At 45.2% G+C, this 19,106-nt stretch overlaps 1 long non-coding RNA gene across 1 annotated transcript in view; it reads right to left on the reverse strand.

The window, feature by feature from the left end:
• Positions 1 to 19,106, reverse strand: part of LOC134558197 (uncharacterized) — a 131,510-nt gene that overhangs the window by 94,135 nt on the left and 18,269 nt on the right. The window lies entirely within an intron of this gene.

Below are 19,106 nucleotides of genomic sequence, written 5' to 3' on the forward strand. Positions count from 1 at the left end.
TAAAGTCCTATCTACCCTCAAACAGCGGAAACGTCATCAGATATTTAAAAGGAAAAATCAAGCAAATAATTAAAAGTACAAAACCCCAAATTTTTTTCCCCAGATGTTCTCTTTAAAGGGTTGATTAGAAGAATCACATGTTTATTTGAAATAAAATTCCACTGACTTTAATCATGTTTCAGCCACCTCACATACAAAATCTACTTTGAACTGAAACTTCTTCTTCCCTTGGGAAAACAATCAAAATTGCCTTCTCTGCGGGAAAGATGCATCATTACCTTAGCACAGCCCAGGCAAAGCTGGCTCGTGGGGGACAGCACCAAAACCCACAAAAATCTGCTGTCTCTGTAACGTGGTTTTGTTGTTACAAAACCCAGCATGCAAATCTGCACAAGGCAACTGGAAGTCTGCAGACAGGCTCACAGGTGAAGCTGCACTTGAAGTCTGCTAATTCGTGGAAAAGGAACTCTGAATTGCCTTTGTCCTTGCTTCTAGTGTTTTCCCACTGATGGGGAGGGTTAGGAAATTAAATATTCCCTAACTTCCCCCCACTTAAATGAACTGATGCTGAAGAAGATCTGACCCATCCCTGAGCTGATGAAAACATTTTGGAAAAGGATTTAAATCTCCCCAAATAACTCCCATCCCACTAATCACACAGCCAATATTAGCCACTCTGATAACTATATGACATGGAAAATGCCTGTAAAACCTATTTCTCTACAGCAAGAACACATGCCCAAAATCCTCGAGCTGTTTTCTCCATAAACCAATTACCTGTAAAATATGAGCATGCAAACAAAGATGAATCTCTGTTTCCAGAGAAATGAGGCTTGTCCCACCAATCTAGCCCCTCGCTGTGCTGTGCCTGATGCTCCAGCAGGGCTTTTTCTCCAGGCTCCAACACGGATGTGTCAATATGTACTTTGCTCAGTTCTCCTGGGAGACGAGCCCAGCAGTCCTCACTGTCCAACAAGTGAAAACGTAATTTTTTTTTTTTTCTACCTTTTATATCTCCCCCCATCTTGCACATACCACACCACTCACAGCACTCATCATCTGCCTTCAAGGCCAGCTGGATGGTAGCAGGACTCACGGGCTATGCAAGAACTCAGTGACCAGCATCTTGCCCAAGTTATGTTTTTACATAAACATATGGGCTTTTCTAGTCAGATTATAACAGATAAACCAATGGCAGATGATTAATGTTTATTTTAAGCATCTTCCTTCGTGGTATGGAGGAACCTCAGTACCTTCCACTCCCCAATGTAAGAAGAAGACAACAGCTCATTGCTACTGTGTTTGAGAGGCAGATGAAATTCAAACCCTTGTGCCCAGCACATGCCTGAAAAGACAACTTTCCAGTTCTCTCTTAAGTGTGCCACATTTTAAGACTGAGCACACTGCCTGCTGGAAAGAACATCACTCCAGCTTACTCCATTGCTGCTTTCCCCTCAAACTGGAGGGTCTTCCTTGCAGACTGTCCATGAGTGTTGTCCAACACAACACCTTAGGTCTTGCCCTTAACAGCTGAAGGTCATGCAGTAGGTTGGCTGCAAAGCCCTGAAGTGCATCCAGATTTTTCAAGTCATGGGCCAGCTCTTGAAAAACACATTCATCTTCCCCATCCCTTGACGAGAACTAACTCCATGACTTGTACACAACACTGGCACACAGAAACACCACGGGCTGAGCACATGTCAGCTCTGAGCAAACAAGGATCACCCCCAACACGAGAGCAGCACCCTGACCCTCGGCTCCTCTCCAAGGGCAGCAGGAACCTGTCAACACGAGCTGTGGGAAACCAGCAAGGAGCAAAGTGTGCCCTGCAATAGAGAGACCCCAAATGATTAATAAACACTCAAAAAGAGTTAAAGACTTGTTCCTCATTAGTTGGAAAATACATGAGGAAGAGAGAAGGAGTTCCACCTGTTAAATTTTGAATGTTAAAAGAGTCCCAAGTGCAATGGCTCATTTTAAAAAACAAGGGATGTTTTCTGTGCCTGTGTTTTATTTGAAGGAAAGGGCTGGTTTTTTTACACTCCAACATGTTCATTACAACCCAGCCATGTGAGTTAAATGCAGTAAGGGACCTGTTAAACCTCATGATCACTGCAGTAAGCTCCAGCAGTGACTTTATTATGAGCAAGAATGCAATTGGGGCATTCATGTCTGCTGCTCCTGCCACCAGGCACTGTGAGCAGTATGTGCTCAGTTTGCCAACACCAAAATCCCCACCTAAACACAAGGTGAGCATCCCAAAATGGCTTTGTTACATCCCCATGCAGAAGAACATCTCCAGATACAGAGACTGCTTGTCAAGATCAGTGTTACCCATCAGAGAATTAAAAGGGAAAAAAAAAATTCAACCTTTCTGGTTTTTCATAAATTCTCCAGCAAATGGTTGCAGGTGTATTTCCTGATAGGCAGCAGTTTGCTGCCTTGGGTATCTCAGCTACCACGAGGGATTGCATTTCTCCTGACTTAGTGAACCAAAGCAGGCTCAGCACCAGCCCTGGTGGAAGGAAGAGGACAGGATCAAGCCCAGACTGTCCCCTGCAATAACATCCAGCTGATGAATCAGCTCAAGCCATCTCCAAATCCTCTCCTTGGCTTCCTGCTCTTAGGCATGAAATTTTAGAAGAGCTATAGACTGAATCTGACACAGCAGTAAGCGTGGCAAAACCAGGGAGCTCTGGGTCAACAGGACTTGTGTTTGGTATCAGTGAGAAAACATGAACTTGTTTGCTTTAAGGAATTACACCAGTTAACAGTCTCTTATATCATGTGCTTGTAATATTTATGTCCTTATAAAAGGTAAATAAACAAAACCAATTATTTCCCAAAGAAATACAAAGAGAAAAAAAATGTAAAGGCTGCTGTGCCTTTTTCTCGCCACTCAGCAACACCAAGTTTTTGGAGTAACCTGGCTGCTTTTGAGGACTTCACAAGCTTGGCCAATATCCCAGGCAGTCCCTAGAGCTGGGGCTTTTGGTCCCAGATAAAGAAAAAGCAGCTATGGCCAGGACATGATTAATGAGGGAAGAGCACTTCGCAGATGCTCCACCAGTCTGTGACCAGGCAGAGACAAGTGCACATCCAAAGCCTGAGTATTTGAGGAAAACAAGATGGAGGCAAGAACCATTTATCTTGCCTCACCCTACCATTTTTCATCCTAAAAATCAATTCCTTTCTGAGAACTCCAGTGATAAGGAGAGGGTTGAAAAAAGACAAGTACCGAAGGATTTCCTGGTAGATTGGGAATTCCAGTCTACACTCTGCCTAAAGATGCATTGTTTGGTAACCCATAAAGTGCAACATAAAAATGCTTCCAAGAACTCTTGTTACAGTTTCACAATAAAGAGTACATTTTTAAATATAAGTCCAGCTATTCCATTGCAGGTATCATCCCACAAATTTGTGTCCCTCGCATCCATCCAGGACTCCTCCCCCACAACTGGGCTGGGTCTGCACACCAACCTGAACCAATACCCCAGTGACCAACAGGCTGGGGTTTATATTTACAGCTCGAGTTCTCACACAAAATGCAGGTCATGACCATGCTCTTTTGACTTCATAAAATGACTCCACATGAGGATCATAAGCTGGGATGCTATAATTTGAAGTACTACTGAGATGCCTTACAATTAACTCCCTTCTTTTAATCATTTTTGAAGACAAAAAGCAAAATCTTAAGCAAATGTCACACAAGCTGACATTTTAAGCATCTAATGTCACCTTGGACCATTTTCAAAGCAAAATTTCATAACCTTATTCTCCATCTGGACCAAGTGACACAGATACATTAAGAGAAAAAATCTTGAAAGGAGAAGTGGAGGGAGATACTCTTCTGATAAATGGCAGGCTGTTACATAAAAAGACCAAAGGAACAAACTGTAAGATAAATATTAACTCTCCTTTTTATAGTATTTTAAGACATGAATGTTTCCCAACTTGGGTGACAGCACCAAAAAAAATTCTATTTCATGCTATCAAAATCACCTCTAATATGGAACACAGCATTCCACATATCCTCCCCTTGGGAAAAGATGTTTTACAGTTAACTGAAGAGTATGATTCTTAAGAGATACTGGATTGCCTCACCCAGAAAAACTGAAAGGTCACAGAAAAACAAAGTCCACAAAGAAGGACCATTTCAGCCTTGAACCACCTGCAGCTCAAGAAAATGACCATGTTCCTTCTGAGATGCAATCAGGCTCCTTGGGTATGAGGAACATCCACCTGGACCACTCATTGATCCAAGAGTGTGGGGTACTCAGTAACAGACACATTAAAAAGACCAGTCTGATGTCAGTGGCCAAACACTGATGGCACGAGATGCACATCAGAGGAAAATCAGACCTGCAAGTCCACTGAAGTGGACACAGTAATGCAAGAGATAGCACTTTGGCACTTCATGCCTCCTGCTCTCCCAGGAGTCTGTGCATTCTGGCTTAAAAGGGGTTTTTTAATGCTGGTCCCAAGGCTAATCTTGCAGAGATAAACTGTAACCCTTCAAGTGCATGAGGGAATGGATTTTTGCACTTTTTTGTTTGTTTGCTTGCTTTTTTAGAATAGCCTCTCAATTATTCTACTGTCTCTATCATCAGCTTCAACTACCACAGTAAGTCAAGACCTGTGCATGAAAATGGAAGTCAGGTTCCCACACCTGGGTGAAGGAAGGGCCCTTCCATCCTCCTGTTCACACCCAGAGGGGTTTCATTTCACCTCCCATGCTGCCAGCAGGCTCAAGCAAGACCCTCTTTCTTTTCCCTGGCCCCTTACACAGACACACAGCAGCTCAGCTCCCAATGGCTCTCCCTCCATCCCATGTCGAGCACCAAGGACCTGCAGGTGCTCTCACAGGTGTGACGTGGAGTTGCTGCTCCATCTCCAGAGCTGCTCACTGCATATCAACACACAGCCCACTGCCAGGTTCCCTTGCTGGGCACTGCTCAGTTCACAGAAAATTGGGAAAATTCACTGCAAACCTCCTTTGTGCCTTGGCCAAAATGACCCACAGCTCCCCACACCTGGCTTGGTCACCATGAACCATCCTGGCTTCTCAGAGCAGGGCTCAGTCTGAACCCTGCAGACACTTTTTGCTACCTTTTGTTTATGATTTTCAGTCTACAGCATTAGTTACCAGCTTACAATGAAAGGAAAGAAAAATCACTACGCCAGCTGCAAAAATAATCCTCCTGCTCATTACATTTTCAGTTCTTTATCTTAGACCTATTCTTTAAGCCTTCAGGATCTAGTCTGTCACCATGCATGCTAACAACATGCTTTGTAGTCAAATAAATGCTGAAATTCTCACAAGACTCATCGCTCCAGGAGCAAAGGAGTTGTGCTAAAATTATAAAAGTGGCTAACAGAGAGATTAATTGGATGCTATTAAAAAAAAAAAAGAAAAAGAAAAACAACCACCAAACCACAGAACAGAAGACACCAGCCCTTTACTTTTCAAAGATAAAACCAACCTACCCCAGGCATCTCGGTCACAGTTGACATTTGCTTTCATTAACCCCCCACCACTGCAGCCTCCTGAAATCTCTCTACTAAAATGGATTTGCAATTGCCCCCATTTATGCCATCACTGCCCTCATTTATGCCATCTATGCTGCCCTGCTTCAGCTCCAAAACGGCGGAGTTGGGACGATGGGCTTGGTCCTCTGAAGGCACTGGTGGGACAAAAACTGAGCCAATGGCTCCAGTGCTGGTGAAGTTTGATCCCTGTGGCACTGGACCAACACAGCACCAGCCCCATGAACACCAAATTGATTTGCTGGCCAAAAGGGTCATTCCTGAGCCCCTTTCTGTATCCCTCTGGACCTCAACTCCTCAACTCAAAGGAAACCCAACTCTGCTCTTGCTGGGAGCATTTACTGTGGGCAAAGCAAATCAGCACAAAGCTGCTGAGAAGCAGCAAGGAGGCAAGGGCCAAGAAGGAAAAACATTTTTTAATGAGCTTAAGTCACCCCTTGCAGGACTGACACATTTCCAGCTTAGTATCTGGCTCCTTTAAAAGCTGAATCCTTGGTGGCTGCCTCCTCATGCAAGAACAGGACAGAAGCCCAGTGGTAATGACTTTCCCTGTGCAGTGGCACACTTGGCTTGAGGTCCAAGCATCCCCGTGGAGCCCAGGAGAAGCCCCACGTGCTCTGGTTTGGCACAAGGCTCTGCAAAGGCAACTGAGGTGAAGATTTCAAAACAGCACTGGGAATACCAGCACAGAAACATTTTGGCACATTAGGCTGTCTTCCTGTTACTTTTTTGAAAGGTCCTTCTTATTAAGGGCACATGTTCAATATTCAGTAAATAATAACAGAAAGTGTGTGCCATTAAACCAAAGCCCATGGAATCATCTTGACTCATCTTGGCTCATTCCAGCTGTCAGATCCAAATAAATGCCTGTCCTGCTGCTGCAGGCAGTTTTAACATGTAGCTCAGTGATTGGGACCTTCATGAGGTGAAAAAAAATACTATTATTAGAAAAGATTTTGTAACAGTGTAGGACTTGGCTTCATCTAAACATAGATATTGCATTGGTTTAATTAAATCAGCATGGAAAGGTTCTATTTATTGCATCACAGTTACACTATTAAGTTACAGGCCAGGATTCATTTTTCTGCTGATAGCCAAGAGTAAATCCTTTTTCTGCTGATGCAAGGATTCCTATCAGAGACTGCACTCCAGCTCTACCTGTCCCACCCCATGTGTTTGTGAACAGATGCTTTGCTCACTGTATTATACTCACAGAGCACTCCTGATGTGTTGTAAGCCATGTAAACCATGCACCAATTTAGTTTTAATTCTGATAAACAGAAGCAATGCAGTCCTACCAAGTCTCTGTTCCTACCACTCTGCTTTCACCTCCGTCCTTAGTGGTTATTACTGCAGCCACCTCAAGAGGAAAAAAATAAAAACACACAGAAAAACCAGACCTCTGAAAAAAAGGCTGGCTCCTGTGTAACTCTCTCCATGGTTGCAAAACAAGCTCAGAGCCCAGCAGTGACAGGGAGCTGCAGGGAATCAGCTCTTTGTTCCTCACCCCTGGAGCTGCCTCCCACCAACCCCGCACCTCACACAAGCAGGGCATCAGCCAGGGTCCATCAGCTGCACGGAGGGATAACCTCCCCAGCATGGAGGTTATATATTAGTATATAAAATAATTTATATGGTATTATATAAAATAATCTCCATTATTTTGATGCCTGAATGGGCTCACAAATTCAACTAACCTTCCTGTAACCCAGATATTTCTAAATTTTTATTCCAAGACTGACAATGTATTGCACCTCTTCTCACTCATTTATTGATAACAGTATTTTTATTTTAATCATGTCTAGGCTCTTAAATACTTCATGACATGACTTTCTGAAAAGCTTACATGCTGTGAGAAAACTAAGAGAAAACGAAGGGATTGTTTTATCACTACATTAGCATCTAAAGGCATCAAAAGAATTCCTAGCCACATACCACTTGCTATATGGGAATGCAGTTAAACAGTGTATTTACATACGAAGCCTGTGAAACTTGGGAGAATTTTCAGTCACAGAATCAGAGATTCACAGAATAGTGTGGGTTGGAAGAGACCTTTAAAGGTCATCCAGTGTAACCCCCCAATGAGCAGGGACATCTTCAACTCCATCAGGTTGCTCAAAGTCACACTGATCAACATTTTCAGTCCAAAAGGTCTCTTCTCTTTTGCAGGGATGATGCTGCCCTGGAGGGTGCAGGGTTCTCCATCCACACACCCCATGGTTTGGCACTTCTGTCCTCCCTGCTCTGATGGAAGCACTGCCACTCCTCCAAAGGCAGCAATGCAGGTGAGTGCTCTTTTACTGTTTCAGAAAAAAGAAAAATTAAAAAACCCAGGGTCAGATGAAGCTGTTTAAACACCAACCTGAGCTCACTGGATAGGGAGGGAAAACCTGGAGCCTGTACAACTGGTCCTGCAGCAGTGACTGTACACCAATTCCATGGCTCCACAGCCAAGACTCAGCCAAAGCCTCCACACAGCCTCCCTGCACAAGGAAGGCCCACCAAAAAGCCCACCAAACCCAGAGGTGAAGTCAGGGATGTCTCTTCCCTGCTGTGTAAATCTTTAACACCAACAGCAGATCCACCTGTCACCGCACTCGCCTGTGAAGCTGCTGCCTGAGCTGATGTCTCTCCTTCCCAAGAGCTGCTGGAGGAGAAGACCAGCCTTTCTTCAGCATCTGACTTACCCCTGCTGGGAGCAAACAGTCCCACTCCTGCCTCTCCCTTCAACGGAGTCAGGAATTCTCTGTCATGATCAGAATCTGCTCCAGAGAGAGAAGATCTGTTTTCATGCAGATGTCCATCTTTTATCACAAAAAATGGGGAGAGATCATTGAGACTGACACTATGTTCTCATAAGTGAAGATACTGCTAGCCCCAGCTTTTAAGTCCTCAGAGCTATTTGGCTGAAATACCTGAAATAACTTCTTTCTGAAGACTGCTCATCAAGACACCCTTTTCACCCTTTTCATTCCTAGTTGAATTCAGTTCTCCTGGGAGGATGCTGCAGCAGAAATCAGTGCCCTTTCCAGACCCCTCTCCCCATTTACTTAGGATGGTAAGTGCAGAGCTGATACTCACAGCAGATAACCAGAATACGGAATATAGGTGGAAAGAAACTCCAAGGTTAAAGAAGAAAAGGAGGAAGGAGAGAACACTGAAATACATCAAAAGTATCATAGGAAACACATCAAGAATATTATTATAGGAAGTGGCAGACTGACAAGTAAACTTCATGATTCAGGGCTAGAAAACAGCAACAATGATTAAAATGTTAGGAGATTAAATTTAATCTCTAACAGATTAATTCTAATCTTTTTTTTTTCCCAAGAAGATGACACCAGCTGCCCTCCTCTGACCCAGTGCTGGTTATTTGGGAGTCGGGCTATCAGGTCAGACACGTTTGTGGCTGATGCAACCCTGCTGTAACGCTGCGGTGTCCAGCCAGAGCTGCTCGTGCAGCTGACACGGCGCTCACGATCCCTGCCCGGCCATCCTCAGCACAGGGAGAAGGCTGGCAGCTGCAGTGTGATGCAGCAAAGATATAAAAAGCTGAGGACTCAGCCTGGAGAGTGGCAGCCAACCTGCGCCAGCAGCGCACCAGCATCACCTTTCACCTACATCTGCCGAGCCGCCTTCCCAACAAGAGATTATCTTGGAAAAACAAGCCCTGTCATGGCTGCTCACTCCAACTGGTCCCAGGATCGGAATTATGTCCTTCTGGGACAGTAAGCTAAGGGCAGGAGACGGGGACCCCATGCCCAAAGCCATCCCCAGTGATGGGGGATCAGAACAGGCTCTCCTAGGAAAAGAGAACTTCTTTCCATCCCTGGAGGTTCCTGAAGTGCTCAGCCCCATCCTCCCCTCCAGAGGCCGGCTCCATGCTGGGGGAAGCAAAAACCCCACAGTGTCAGGCAGGGGACTGATGCTCCCTTCCCAAAAAAGGGCACCAGAAAACAGCGCCAGCATGTCAAAAAGCTCCAGGGGCTATTTCAGCTCCAATTCCCAGCCTCTCCAGCCTGGGAGCAAAGTGAGACAGACTTGGGACCTGAGAACCAGCAACAAGAATCTGGGCAATTCAGAGAGGAAACATCAGAAATCATCAGCCACAGAGGCAGGCACCAGAAGCCACCAACAAGAGAATGTTAGAGCCAAATCTGATCTTGGATCCATCAAAATGCTCTCACTGCCTCCTGTGCTGGATCAGGTTGTGCAGGCCTGGTCATAACCGGGTTTTGGTCTTCCACATCCTCCCCAGGGCCCCGCTGGTTCTGGCTGATGTGCTCACTGCAGCTCTGCCATCCAGCAGGATGGAATTCTAAGCTATCAGAAGTGCTGGAGCTAGCCATTAAGATATCAGAAAACTCAGGAAGAAATGAATCCAGCTATTTATTTGCTATGGTTTTGGTCTGCTATCTGGGTTCACATTAATGGCAATTTCTAATTTGCTTATTTATTTTGCTATCTATCTTTTAAAGTCCTTCTGCAACCCTTTAAAGTCACCCACATATTGTCATTTTATATACACGTCACCATACCAGAAAAAGTCACAAGACTCTTGATTACATAAAAAGCACCAAAACCTAGGCTTTTTCCCAGTGGATAAACTGGTACATCAAAGCAGACTGGTGTATCTGGCAGAAAAGTCAGAACTCCATAGGAACATGTCTCCAGGAAGAAAGTGGTAAGATGCTTCTAGATATTGCCATTTTTTCCTACCTCATAAGCATGAATTAATAAATCCAATAAAAATGACCTGAAAACCTAAACTGAAGTGCCTTGGCCTCGATCTTGATCTTGAAACAACCTGGCCCAAGATCAAAAATAATTCTTAATATTTATTTTTAGAACACATCACCTTCAAACCTCCAGACCTGTGTTAGATACCTTTTCTATTTTTTCCATGAGGCTGAAAACACGATGTGTGAAGTCACGTTTACCGTGAGAGACTTGTCCATCATCGCTATCTCAGTAAATACTTTTCCAAGGAAAGGGTGTTCTTTTCACAGCAGACGTGGGCTTTCCCACCACCTACCACCAGGAAATGCATCATGTTGATATCCAAACCTGCCAAAGCCAGCCTGCTCTTTCCAGAGCAACACCAAAGTCCTGGCCTTGAGTTAACAAAGCCCATTTAACTGGTAACTGTTATTTTACTCACACAGAGCAAATCTGGGTAAGAACTCGCCCTCTCAAGGCTGCATTTCCTCACAGCTGCCAACCTCAGTCCACCCAGATACTTCAGCTGGATCAGTTTATTGCATGCAAAAGCTGTTTGGATCTAAGCTAACGATCTGCATCAAATTCTGAGCACACTTTAACTTTATATGAGAAGGTCCAACTACTCTTAGCTACATTTGGAAACATGCACAGCTGCCACACGCTGCCCCATGCAGTTCATGTACCAGAAACACTAATAAGGACCTGAAACCAAGGGAAATTGCTGATTTTCCTTGAACTAAAGAAGTTCCATTGATAGAGATGTGCATCAATGCACCCAAGATGATATGAGGGCATCCAATCTCCCTGTCTTCTCATGAACACTCACAACAGTGTAAAATCAATCCCCACAGGGATTGGGAAGGATGAAAGGGGTCTATTCTCTCCCCACCCTAACACAGCGTAAAGAAGGGCTACAAACAGCCCCAGTTGTGGGATGCTGGAGGCTGAGAGAATCTGTGATCCTCAACTGCCTTAATGTCACCATTTCCTGCCACTCTCCTTCTCCACATGCCCTAAGAAAGGGACCTCTGTGAAACTGCCTTCTAAATCCAAGCCCTCAAGCAGCCCAGAAGCCTGTGATAGTTTATTGTATACTATTTTAAGTGGCTGCTTTGCACTAATATAGTCCTTTTCATTAGGATGGCCTGGGGCACATCAGGCACAATACCTAAAGATCACAGCTCTGCCTATCTAAAGGCACCAGGAATAACTCTGAAGAATGTGAACCCTTCAAAGACCATGTGATGAGCCTCCCAGTGAAAGGGATGTTTTTTTAAACATGATGACACAAAAATCACCGGAGGGGATCGAACTCAACCACCACTCAGTCAGCATCCGGTTCTCAGATGTTCTGGAGAGCAGACCCGTGCACTTGGCAGGACTGAGAGGACACTCCTGCTGGCACACATTACTGGCATGCACAAACTATTTGCTGTGTTCTCCAGCTTAATTAAATCAACAGTTTAAACTAATTCCTCAGCTTTGACTGGTAGCAGCTGAGAAGCTGACACAGCTCCCCTTCTGCCACCCATGGCAAGCACAGCAGCCTCCAGGATGCAGGGCAAGCAGCTGACAGATGACAACATCTGCCATGGGAGATCACCTGCTGCAGCCTCCAGAGGTCCACTTACTACAAGATCACTGCTCAAACCAACCACTTACTTCCAGATAGATATACAGACATATTTTTTTAATCTCAGATATCTCTATTCTTGTGGTTTTGCCCCACCATCCTCCAGGATGCAGGGCAAGGAGCTGACAGAGATGACAACATCTACCATGGGAGATCACGTGCTGCAGCCTCCAGAGGTCCACTTACTACAAGATTACTGTTTAAACCAATCACTTACTTCCAGATAGATATACAGACATATTTTTTTTATCTCAGATATCTCTATTCTTGTGGTTTTGCCCCACCACTCTGTCTAACGGGGGGATGGGATGTCTGGATTCGGGGCAAGGCACCAGGTCTTGAGAATGGACCTTCCCACCTCCTAGGCTGAGAGATAATAAAAGTTGGATGAGGAAATAAGGGAGAAAATTAAACACCCACAACATCACATCATGGTTCATTCATTGTTTCAAACAGCTGCAGAGAAATCCTGCTTTTGTTTTTGCTGGCTTTTCCCTTTTTTTTTTTCCCTTTCCTTCCACACAGATGAAATGAAGCATGGAAAGCAAGGGCCCCTGTCAGCATCTGCTCTGCACTGACAGTTCAATCCTAAGGGCCAGTCAGTGTGATGGGCCTCAAACTACAGCCACCACAAGTACAGCTGGACAGATAAACCACTTATCTATGGCAGAGTAATGCCTACTGCAAACTGCACCACTGCAAAAAGCTTCTCTGACCCTCCCCAGCAGGGTCTAGTCCTGACTTGAGTGCATGAGTAGCTGGAGCTGCAATAAACCCACAGCACTGAGGAGCCCCCTGGAAAGGCAAGTGAACCATGACACTGCCTAAAAGCTTTGGTGTTTCACTTCAGCCCCTGTGATCCCCATTTAAGAAGACAGAAATAGTTTAAACAAAGAACTGAAGCACTCAAAATCTGCAGAAAATTTGAAGTAAAAACTTCAGCTTAGGAGCAGAAAGTCTATAAAGAACAAAGCCATCACAGAATTACAACTGTACCTTCTTAGTCATCACTGACAATAGTACAACCATAAATAAATAAGCTATTGTATTAAATGTACTTTTTATAACATGTATTGGGTTTTTATACTGTATATGGTTCCTTTTGGGGACAAACTTTTTTGCAGGATCTGTTGTGATAGGACAAAGGGCAATGGTTTTAACCTGAAAGAGGGTTGATATAGATTAGAGGAAGAAGTTTTTTAGAATGAAGATGCTTAACACTGGAACAGGTTCCCCAGAAGTGTTGAAGCACTGGAAAAGGTTGCCCAGAGAAACTGTAGATACTCCATCCCTGGAAGTATTCAAAGCCAGGCTGGATGGGGCTTTCAGCAACCTGGTAAGAATTGAAGATGTCCCTGCCCACAGCAAGGGGGATGGACTTTACAGGATGACATTTACAGGTCCCTTCCAACCCAAACCATTCTAGGATTCTATGACATTGCCAAACAATCCTGCTAAAGAAGACACATCATGAAAAATTAACAGTTTTCATTGTTGGTCATTTTAGATACTCCTTTCCCACAGCCACCAAGTCTGGGGCTCAGTACCAGAGCTGAGTGAAGGTTGATTTTAGCTAAGTCTGGTCTCACTAGAAATTTCACCTCTCTCCGCAGGTGAGTGCAGGTGAACTGGGGACATCAGCATGGCAGAGTTTCAAGGACAATGAGGCTCTGCTGGCAGCTGGAGGACAAAGTATTTCTGGGAGATCTAAAGATGTCAGGCTGCACCAGCAGTAGCAGGTGACCTTGGCTCCGAGGTGCTACATCCTCCCCTGGGAGCTCATGTCCAGGGAGGATGTGTTTGAACAGAGCCTGGTAGAGGATCCAGCTGCCAGAAGCAGCAGGAGAATGGCAAACTCTTCTTAGACAGAGGATAGAGTGAGCTGCCTGTGTCAGAGCTGCACAGCTCAGTGGGTATGTAAAGGTATGAGATATGCTGCCTGCATCATGGGAACAGGGGTTTAAGCTAAAGGACAACACTGACACAAGAACAAATGAGCATCAGCTGGCTAGGAATGACTTCAGGCTGCAGCACGAAGGTCCCTGGCCATGCTAAGCTCTGGACGCCTTTCAGCAGTCACAGGGCAGGCAGCCCAATCAGTCCTAAGATGCAGCTTGATAAATTTGTTAATGAGATTATACACCCTGGCTGCTGATGAGACTAAGGAAGAGAACTTCATGACCCATCCAGCATTGCAACCCCACTCCTCCAAGGACAAAGAACCCCCAGAGCTTTCCACTGGTTTTTTTTTTTTTTTTTTTGGTCATCACAAGCAAGGTTCCATTGCCCTTGTCCACTCCTGAAAGCCCTTCAGATGCATGATGCAATAAATCCAGTATCTTCTCAATGCATATAGAGAGATGTTGTCCCTACCACCTCCCCGTGCATCTCCATCCCACTGCTCTGAAGTCCCTCTGCTACATCAGACATTCCAATTTCTTATTCCCTAAATACTTCCAGCATTTGTTTGGGCTGTCTGTGGAGATTACTGCACAGCATTCTTCTAAGCCATTTGTTTTCAAAGGTACTCAGATAATTTGCCTGTACCTTTGATAGGTTTCCAGCTTTCAGATCCCTGTGTTTAGATAAAAATTACTTTCAAGTCCAAGATTCATAGTTCAGCCTTTCAGCTGCAGATTTTCAATGACCAGATCCCAGCTAAGCCAGTAAATGCAGCTGCTGCCTTGCCAGCATGTGACACCATTTCCTCCTGGACATCCCCAGTGGCTGTGATCGCTACCAGGATACGCACACGGATTCATTCCTTGTATTCCAGTGCCTTCTAACGTAAGGCTTGACTGAGCTGTAAGGGTGTTCATGAGACCAGTGGGTTTGTTTCAGCCAGGCATCCCCAGCTCCCTGCAAGGCAGGCAGGTCTCTCCATGCACATCTGCTGAGGAATCTCACAGGCTCCACAGAAAATTTGGGACCCCGGTTTTGCCTTCATACTCACAGCCAAGCAAAGGGGAAAGCCTGTCTGTGCACAGGCACAGCAGCAGCACTGCCTCCACCTAAGCTGAAATATGTCTCACTGGCACTGAGGACACAGGGGAAAACCTGAGCACAGATGCTCTAGCCTGCAGGAAGCTCAGGGGCAAGCTGGAGACAAACCTCAAGCTACCCCAGCACAAACCACAAACCACAAGATATATTCCCTAAAATGCTCCTGCTGCAGCTGGTCAGGAAGAACCAGGAGTTCTGCTTTTAATCCAGAGTCACATAGCACCCAAATTTACTCTGGAGTCTGAGTTTAGACATTGCTGTGCAAGGCTGGGCTGTCCCAGGTGGAGGTGGTCCAATCTCTTGGAGAAGCTCCACCTTCAACAAAACCTCATCTAGCATGAGGCCCTCCCACCCTTCAAGACAAGAAACTACAGGCAATGACAGCTCCAAAGCGCTGAGGATTACTTAGTGTTTGGATAACCACTTGCAAGTGAGGAGCCCTGTGAAAGCACAGGAAAATACGCAAATATAAGACAAAGCAGAAACATCAGCATCTTAGAGAGGTTTGCCCTCATTCTATCAAAGCCTGGCAGCAGTGATATGCTCCCCCTCCAGTAAAGCTGTTGGGATTGTGTCACCTGCTTTAACACACTCATCTTTGGCCTTCTACATGCCAGGAGTGAATGCATTTAATTAGCATCCCCATTTTATTTAGATTTGTATAAAGGATGGGGATGTTTGCAAAGGGAATCCACTTCTCATTTCAGCCCTCTGACCAGGCTCAGCTGGATGGGTGTTTATTTAAAACATTATCACCCTCCCTGCCTGCTCATAGGGCAGGGGTTGCTACCATCACAGCATCACAGGTCACAGCAGGCAGGGCGTGCTGAGGCTGCAACCCAAGGCAGCAACCAGACAGGCTGGGGGCGTGATCCTGTGTTAAAGTGCTAGGTTTGATTTGGAAAATGTCTGTCTGCATTCCAGGTCAGCACAGCAGTGTAAGAGCACTTACTCCAACATCTGCATCACTACAGCTAATGTGGCTAAAAAAGATCAAGAATTAAACAGCAAGTCAGTGAAGACTTTGCATATATAGAAATGCTGTAGTATTTAAAAAATAAAAAATTCATTTTAATATACTAAGACTTCCTTTTCTCCTTAAAACTCATAAGTACAACAGAGGAAAAAAATAATCTGTATCCAGAGATTTGCAAATTCCCTGTCTTCACACCCAAAGGCATACCAGGTCCTTCCTACAGACAAGCAACCAAGGCATCTCATGTTTGCCTTGGCTTGATCCATACTTAAGATGTCCCAGGAGCTTGTGAAATGATGAAAAATAAATTAAAATAAAGTTCAGGATACACCCACAGTCACAACCTCTGTAGTTCTGCAAATGTAGAAATGCAATCAATTTGGAAAGAGTACTAAGAAGGCAGTGGGGAAGAAAAAACAGAAAAAAGGGGGGGTTTTGTGCTGAAGAATTTTTATTTTTGTCCTGCTTTGGGCTGCACAGCAAAAAGGCTGTGCCCAGCAACAGGGGAGTGGATAATATAACCTCTATATAAGTGATATCTGCATCACCCAATCATGCACTGCTCTCCAAAATGCTGTCTCCTCTTTTCCTGCTGAGAGGCTGCAAATACTATCAGGGAAGCAAAATACAACCTTATAGAGGAGGAATAAAACCCCAACAAAACAAGGTAATTTGCACATTAACATAGTGCAGATTGTCACTCTATCTAAGCAGTTTAAGGTGTACAAAACCCAAGGGAAGGGGAACTCAGATCCAGCACTAGGAGCTCTGAGCTGCCACTCCTGGAGGAGGACGTTACCAGCTCTTCTCTGGGAGGAGCACTTACCCTATCACCAATACCTGTGATAATGAAAAATTGATTAAGGACATTGTAAAGTAAAAGAACAGCCTCATATTCCAACAGACAACTGTGCTCACTGAAATTACAATCTCTCACACCACTTTTCTGTGTGTGAGCAAGTACAGATGTGCATCTAGTTTTCAATTCTACACTCTTTAAGCAAAGAAAATACTAAAAAAAAAATTTAAATCATACAAAGTCTAAACCAGTAGTTCATATTGGTAATATAACATAAAAAATGTCAATCAGTTACCACATCACAGAAATTAACTTAATCAGTTAGAATAGCAAGACAGCCAAAACTTGGCTCCCAAGGAGGAAGCTGCCCTTTCTTGGGGGGACCCACTCTGTCACCCACAACCTGATCCCCTGCAGCCTCTCAACCACATTTTTGATGTCTGATGCTCTTAATGCTGCTGCCACTGCTGACAGGACCAGTCCCAGGGACTGAGTTTAATATTCTATCCCCAACATAGTGCAAGAAAAGGGCTAGGGGCAGGTATATTTTATTAAATTAATATTGATTTTATACATGTCTTTTGGGGAGATCTAATCAAAATTAATTTAAGATAGGAGGAATCATAGTGCCATCTGAATCCGAAAGTACAGCAAGAGCTGGCAGACAGAACAAAATGGCAAAACTGACATGTCCTCTAAAAATACACAGATTTCAAATTTCTTGGGGTCTTAGGCTCAGGTAGGCTGTAGGAATATCTCCAGGGAGATGGCAGCTAGTTCACTTCACTTCAGCATATTTTTATCTCTGAGCTGTGGGTGCTGGGTGGCTGCCACCATGCTGAACCCCCTTCATAAATCACTTTGAGATTCTCAAAGAGCAGGTGCCCATTGCAGGATGGGGCATTTCAAGGTTGTCCCCCTGCTGCCAGTGGTGGCAGAGCTGTAGGGGCACAAACAGCTGCTGGCACATGGTCCTGTCCTGGCATGTCCCCTCAGCTGGGAAAGCACCAGAGCCCACCCGGCTGCCACTGGAATTTGAGGGGTTTTGGGGAGGGTGAGTGGTGCTCAGCTGCCTGGGGAGCAGCAGGACTCCAGGCTTGGGTAAGTCATGGAGGGAAGGAGGGGGACACGGGGCTGCATTCTTCATGGGTGAAAGATCAGAGAAAGGGCTCTCACTTTTTCTCTGCACATTAGTCAGCACATAGGAACACAAAAACAGCCCAGAGCAAATCTGCTCTGTAGTATTGGAGATTATGACTCAGAGATTTCTTATTCCTCTCCCCGTGACTCATCCAGCACAGCCTCATGGCCCAGATTCAGAACAGCCTAACCTTTTTGGGCTCCTTCTGCCCAAAATCCCATTAAATAATTGCCCTTTGCAGTCAGTGATGAAGAATCCAGGGGATTTTTCCCTTCCTTCCCCACGGAAGCAGGGGCTGGAGGGAGGGAGTGCTGTGCCCCAGGACCACGTGCCTGTGACGATGCTCAGCACTGGCAAAGCCAGCACAGCCCCGTGACCAGCTGTCAGCACTGGCACAGCCCAGAAGGGATAAATGGGATGTTATTCACAGCACAGGGACAGCTGGCTGCCAAGTGCTTCCCAGAAGGTGCAGGGCTGCAGCTTTAGAGAGGTGGCAGTCATTTGCCAGACACAAGAAGGCAACAAGAAGATTACAAGAAATCTTGAAGAAACTGGAAAGGACCCAGTTTAGCTCCTGGGATGGGTTAGAATTCGCTGGGAAGGAATCCAGAAGCAAGACAGTGGGGCTACCTGTGAGGTTTCTGGCTAGCAAAACTACCCTGTATCTTCTCTGCCCTTTCTGCATCACTGGTGATGAAAGATTCTTCAGGTAACAAGGCCCCCAAAAGAATCCTGTGCACTCTCCCACCTGACCCACAGTTTTTAGAGGAACAGGATCTGTAGCTGCAGAATAAGGGGAAAAGCATTATTTTGCAGAGGATGTATCCAGGACAGCCCCAATCCCACAGCCACGATCCCCAGCACAAAGTGATCTGGGCTAGGCTGGAACAGAAGAGTTTTGTGGCCCCTTTCTGTTGTGATAATAATAGCAGCAGATGAATTCCACATTTCAAACAAGGGTAAGATATTAAACAGAGCCTCTGCACAGAGATTAGGTGGAATAAGAAAAACAATAAATCCTTATGTTCTTGGACATGACTGGGTTGGCAGGGAAAGCCAGGGAGTGAGGCCTCCTGCCCCCAGCACCACCAGAGGCCTGCATAACCAAGGGCTTTGGGGTTCAGCAGCCTGTCCAAAGGATGAGGACTACAAAACACAGAGTACAGAAAAAGCTGAGAGACTTTCATCCAGGTCTACTCCAAAATCACTGCATTCCCAAGCTGCCACACACCTGTGAGGTCGCTGCTTGTGCTACCTGCACTCACCAGAAAGACACTGTAAGGGC

Source organism: Prinia subflava, chromosome 1 (genome assembly GCF_021018805.1).
Source record: "Prinia subflava isolate CZ2003 ecotype Zambia chromosome 1, Cam_Psub_1.2, whole genome shotgun sequence".
Classification (NCBI taxonomy): Eukaryota; Metazoa; Chordata; class Aves; order Passeriformes; family Cisticolidae; genus Prinia; species Prinia subflava.